The 6,432-nt window shown below is 34.6% G+C and overlaps 1 long non-coding RNA gene across 1 annotated transcript; it reads right to left on the bottom strand.

Moving 5' to 3' along the window:
- Positions 1-2,354: 2,354 nt before the first annotated feature.
- LOC130235227 (uncharacterized) lies at positions 2,355-4,450 on the bottom strand. Its single transcript, XR_008838375.1, has 4 exons — positions 4,152-4,450; positions 3,547-3,700; positions 3,381-3,457; positions 2,355-2,732 (listed from the first exon to the last, which is right to left on the bottom strand). It is a non-coding gene; the product is annotated as an uncharacterized LOC130235227 (long non-coding RNA).
- Between the last annotated feature and the right edge of the window lie 1,982 nt (positions 4,451-6,432).

Below are 6,432 nucleotides of genomic sequence, written 5' to 3'. Positions count from 1 at the left end.
AGTGAAGACTTAGAGAAACTTGTTCATGCTTTTATCAGCAGCAGGGTGGATTACTGTAACTGCCTCCTCACTGGCCTTCCCAAATAGACAGTCAGACAGTTGCAGCTCATCCAGAATGCTGCGGCCAGGATTCTGACCAGAACCAGAAAATCAGAGCACATCACACTTGTCCTCGGGTCTTTACACTGGCTCCCAATTACATTCAGAGAAGATTTTATAGTATTATTACTTGTCTGTAAATCACTAAATGGCCTAGGACCTCAATACATTACAGATATGCTCACTTAATACAAACCTAACAGATCACTCAGATCTTTAAGTTCATTTAAACTAGAAGCTCCAAGAATTCAGTCAAAGCAGGGTGAATCGGCCTTCAGCTACTAACAGCGCCCCCTGCTGCTGGAATCAGCTTACAGGAATGATCAGATGTGCTCCAACATTAGGCACATTGATATCAAGACTGAAAACACATCTGTTTAGCTGCGCCTTTACTGAATGAGCACTGTGCTACGTCCGACAGATAACACTTTTATGTTTTCCCTTTTATCTTTTTTAATAACCTATTTAACACATTTTAAATAGATTTTATATTATATTGTTTTTATATTATTTGTCTATTATTTTTCTTTCATACGTGTCTCTTTTATTCCTGTTTATGTAAAGTACTTTGAATCCCCACTGTGTATGAAATGTGCTATATAAATAAACTTGCCTTGCCTTGCCTTGCCTTGCCTTAAAATATGACGGCTGAAATCCAAAGCTTAATTCTAATATCTTAGTAGATGCTTTGAATGTAAATATGATGTGACAAAATGACAACCTATACTGTATAAGGAAAGGACAGAAAGAATGCTACACTGTAAAAAAATATGTTAACAGTCTCTATATTTTGTGTTTTCCGTGTATTTACGGTTGTAAACTGCATTATGGGATGTTAATCAACTGTAAATTCAACTCTACAGTATAACAAAGTGAATTTTATTTACATTTTAGTTATTTGAAATAGTATAATGTGTAAGAAATAATATATATTAGAGAAATAAATGTTTAAACTAACAGAAAACGTACTGGCAGCTTATTACAAGGTTTTTGTACAGTAATTTACAACACCAACCCAGACTATACCACTTTAAACTACACTCAAAAAAATGATTTGTTGGACTTACATAAAAAAAGAGTGTCAAGTGGTTCCACGTAACTGTGTTGAGTAGTTTCTACAAGTAACAATATAGTTGAATGAACTAAAGAAATCCAGGTAAACTTTACAAAATGTTTCTCAGTACATGCAACACATTTAGACGTGTCATTATTGCATTTTAGTTATATGTATATTTTACTTAGTAATGTTATGTAAGAATAATTAACTTTTAGTATGTAAGGTGAACACGTTTTTTTCTTTTTTTTATTCACTTTTAAAAGTATGTGCTCTACAAATGTAAAACTTAAATCATCAAACATATTTTTAGAAACAAAAATAATTTATTTTTTGCAAGGTTTTGCAACATACAACTGCTAAAAACCCATAAAACTATTTCAATTTCACAGGTCCTTAGAAACAAATACACAAAAACATCAAAGGTTTTACACTCAACATTTACAAGGTCTTTTAATGTGCAACTGGCTTCAAGAATCTGAAATAATCTTACTTTGAAAAATTAAATACATGGAATGTTAAAATACTGCTAAACTCTATTTCTGATCTTAACAATGAATAGTAAGAGTAACATTCAAAATAGCCTCTATTTTTGTAAACATCCACAAACCGCTCAAAAACAGTTTGAAAAAAATGTAAAAACAGCATTTTGGTCAATAGTAAACATTCTTACAATGTGCTACTTCCTTCAAATATTGTAAGAAAAATGTATGAGCGAATTTACAAAAGAATTTTTTTTTCCAAGACTATCACGAAATGCTACAATGCTCAATTGCTGATATTTCAAAATGTTTAAGCTATTGTTAAAACAACTGGCCTCTATTTATGAAAACCACCACAAAAATAACAGTTCGTTTCAAAAAGACAGAAAAAAAAACCATGAAAAAAACAAAAACAAAGAATGTTTACTATTGACCAAAATGTACTTTTACTATGTGCAACTTCAAGTAATACATTTTACTTGGAAAAAGAAAAGAAAAGTTTAAGACAGGCAGCATGTCACAAACTAATACAGTGCTCAATTTTTGATATCTCAAATCGTTCGAGCCATTAGTAAAGAAAAGATTAAAACTGAAAAATCTTTGAATTTTTGTAAATAACCAAACAATTTTAACCATTTAAAGTTACAGAACTCCATTTAAAATGTTGGTTCCATCGACAAAGACAACATTAAAACCCTTAATTTTAAAACCAGAAACAATTTAAATGTCACAAAAAAAGCTTCTTCCTTTATTTCTTTCATTTGTCCAGAATGATGTACTGATTCAACCAACAGGTTTGTTCTTAAGAACTTGTATTATGAGTAACAGTTTATGTGCATCAAGTCCCAGCAACACTTTCTGGAAAAACTCAAAAGTGTATTTCAGGTCTGAAGGATAACTGAGATTGAAGCTGTATATGACTCTCAAAGAAAGAGCACAAGCCTAGGTGACTTCGCCAAGGTTCTGAAGCACATTTACTCCCTCAAAAATCAGTCCAACATCTGATGGTGGGTCACAGGCTTCTGCACCTTCAGGTCTGATGATGTAGATTCCAATGACAATATTGCCCATGTCTTAGAGTTTTCAAAGTCTGTGTCCTACAAAACACAAAAACAGTATCAATGTTCAGTCAGTTTAATTCCACAAAAATACAGATTGTACATTTAGAGAATTTTGTATCTACTGTCCATTCCTTAATCTTTCACATCACGCACCGCATTTACTTAAATAACTACTTTACTGTGTTTGTTAGGGTGGTCAAAAGTACAGGCTTCTGTGCTGAATTTTAAAAATGTGAAGAAACCAACATTCTACCAAAGAAATTCAATTGGCCAGTGTTCTTGTGCTCAACAGATGTGACTGTGAACACTGATAATCGCTTAATGCGGTTCCTTAATATTTCTGCTTAGACAAATCTGCTGAGAGACATCTTCAAAAGCTACCATACGTAAATGTAATCTGTGTAACCACTCGGTCAACAATATGAAGCAATATTATAGCCAATCAGAATCATATGTCGAGCATGTGAACACTATGGTTAATCAGCAGCCTAAGAATCTGCTCACCTGTGCTCAATTTCCTCAGAAAAATGCTAGCATCATCACAATCTTTTAATTTTAGGACTGACTGGTACCGAAGTCTGTACTTTTGACAACCCCAAGTTAAATATACTGTGTGTATTGATATTCCTTGACAATATTTTGCAGGGGCATTTTGGTATATATTCACTGCCAGAGAACACTTACTGTATACATGAGGTTTCATAGTCTTCATTAAGATACACAGAACATGCTCTGAGAATGCAAGTTCAGATGGTATCATACTGTAGAAGAGACATTAAGTGTAGACAATGAAAAAACACAATACTAATGTGGAAATTATTTACAAGCATCATAAATACAGATAACAAACCTTGTCGATGGTAGCCATCAGTTTCCAAATTTTACACCCTGCAATTCCTCCTTTTATGGTAGATGCTGGCCAGCTTGCTGGTGTAACCATCTTGTTTTGACATAAATGTTTGAATTAGTGGGACAGTAGTGATTCGACTGAATTCAGCAGCAATCTGTGGATTTAAGACACAAGATTATAATAAGGATAACTTTCATACAAGGCACTGTCTCACTGTTTTTAGGTGGTTATGGATGTGACAAAAATTTTATATTTTATTATCTATATTGCTGCAAAAACACACATGGCAATTGAACGTGGCTAGCGTTACACTTGCAGGTAACCAGATGTTCTCCTTTGAATGGCTACGATTAAGATGGCTGTGTAGCGCATTCCACGTTTTAAATCTATGCACAAATCTATAGTGTTTCAACAACTGTGATCTTGGAGTCTTTGCACTGCCACATGCTTTCCTTGAGAAACACGAGTCAGAATAACTGTCTAAAAATGCTAAAACTCAAAAGACTCCGAAATACATTCATAACATAAATTACCATAATTCTGTGAACACTCACATCACTTTTCTTGGCAATATTTAACAGTAAAGAGTTATGAAATACTCATACCTGACAAAGCCACCATCTTCTCCCCCTCAATGTGCTTCCCGCGTTCGTTTGTCTTCTGTTCTGCTCTGGTGCTCCACCTCTAGGTAAGCAGCTACGGTATCCACAAATATCCAAACTTAAGAGGGTTTTGCGTTTTACTCCACAATGTTAAGTTGGCCAGTCAAACCCTTATTAAGTAAAGTCTACAGCACTACATTTTTGTAGAAATAACATAGTTTACTTGTGTTAATTTAATTACTAATATGTTTTATGTAATGTGAACAAGGATGGGTATAGTAAAACTAACAATAAGGAAAGTTCATTTTTTTGAGTGTATTAAAAATGTAAATAAAAGTCAATTGTTTCCAGCTTTTTAAGCGTAAAAGTCATCAGAAGAAAGATCAAGGTCTCATAATGCATTTAAAAAACATAAATAAACAGGGAAAAATACAAAAATGAATCACAAAATACAGAAAACTTCTGGATATTTTTACAGTGTATGGCCTTTATAGAAGTTATAGAATTCTGGTAGTTTCAGTGTTACAATTCAGTGAACAATCCCATCATTCTCTTCCTAATTGCAGCTATGCCCTCTCCATTTGACATCTGGTCTGGCCATGCTCCTGTCGTCTTCACCTGGTGGTCTCCACCTGAGCCTGTGAGGGGGTCAGCGATCACTCTGTTAGGATCAGAATCTTCTGTTAGCCGCTGAGTGAAGGAGGAGGCCCAGGACACTTTGTGTGGGCCCGAGCACAGAGGAGTCATAGAGCCGCGGACAGTCAACATGCAGTGGGCGGGTCTTCACTTCCTCTTCATCACGCAGATGGAGAGATATGAGCAGTTTCAGTGGAATGAAAAGATATCTTCGGGGAGAAAAATATTCGAAGGGCTTTGCCTGGTCACATTTCACATAATGAGCATGATTCAGGGCCTTCATGTTTTCATGTGCTTTTTATAGGAAGTTGCTTAGAATATGTGGTAACTGACAAAAAAAGGTTTTATTTTATAAAGTGTTGATATTCTCTTAACTGGTTTACACTTGTTGTGCACAGTGTGGTTTTTTTTGGTCCATGATTTTAAGATGTACATTTGAAAAAGGCGTTCTTTAAAATGTATATTCTATATAAATTGTACACACATACAAATGCACACATTGTCACACAATCTCTTGATGGTTCTGTGAGTCTCGTCTGTCAAATCTTATCTTTAATTTGTTATTATATTGGATTCAGGTCAGGTGATTGGCTGGGCCATTCTACTTGGTTTTCTTTCTCTGAAAGAATTAGAGAAGTTCCTTGGTTGTGTTCTTGATAACTGTCTTGCTCGTGATAATTGTCTTGCTGAAATGTCCACTCTGGTTTCATCTTCATTATCCTGCTAATGTAGATGTTGGACTGAAGCAGATGATAATAATTTACACTTAGGAAGGGCAGAGAGTTGCTGAAGAACTACTGAGAGATTTCAGCTGCTGTCTGGGCCTTCCTTGCCTTACTACACATCCCTTTCTTCATGTTTTCAATACTTTTTCTCTGTGTCATTTCATTTTATTATACATAACTTCATTTGTAAACTAATTCTTTGGTTGCTACCAACATCTGGTGAAAATTTCAAGTCAACGGCACCTTTAGAAATATGTTTTTTGAGAAAAATGACATCTTCAATACTTATTTTCCCCGCTGTATTTGTACAATGTGTATAGGCAGCCTGATCTGATGAGTATTTTGAGTTTTGTCAGTTTAGTGGCATCTTCGTACGAGTTCAGTCATACAAAATTGTACGATTTTAAAAAGGATGCGTGGCACCTAACCCAACCCCTAAACCCCATCGTCATTGGGGATGAGCAAATTGTATGATTTAGATCATACGAATTCATACGAAATAGCCACTAAATCCAAAAAGTTACGAATTTCCGTGAGATTTTGTTGGTATAGGAGAATCAGCTCTGTGCAGATTATTTATTATGCAAATATTTAAATGGGATGATAAAATAGCACGGTAGAATGGTAAAATTCTAGAGAATTTTGGGAAAAAGGGGAGGGTTGACTGGTATAATCTACAGTGGGGAATGAATGTGGAAGTAGAGATTTCAGTCCTGATCTTCAGATGTGCAAATCATTACTAACCAGCCTCAAATAAGTAATCCAAATACTTCTCATTAGCTTAAAGGTCTCATCAAATTAAAATAATGTGTTTTTAGATGTTAGTATCAGTATTGTTAGTTTTAAGGATATCTATAAGCTAATGGGTTCCAAAACAGTGACAAATTTGCATATAGAAGATATAAACATTAGTTGAACTCATT

This window comes from Danio aesculapii, chromosome 2 (genome assembly GCF_903798145.1).
Source record: "Danio aesculapii chromosome 2, fDanAes4.1, whole genome shotgun sequence".
NCBI classification, from domain to species: Eukaryota; Metazoa; Chordata; class Actinopteri; order Cypriniformes; family Danionidae; genus Danio; species Danio aesculapii.
This window is presented reverse-complemented; position numbering and strand designations above follow the sequence as displayed.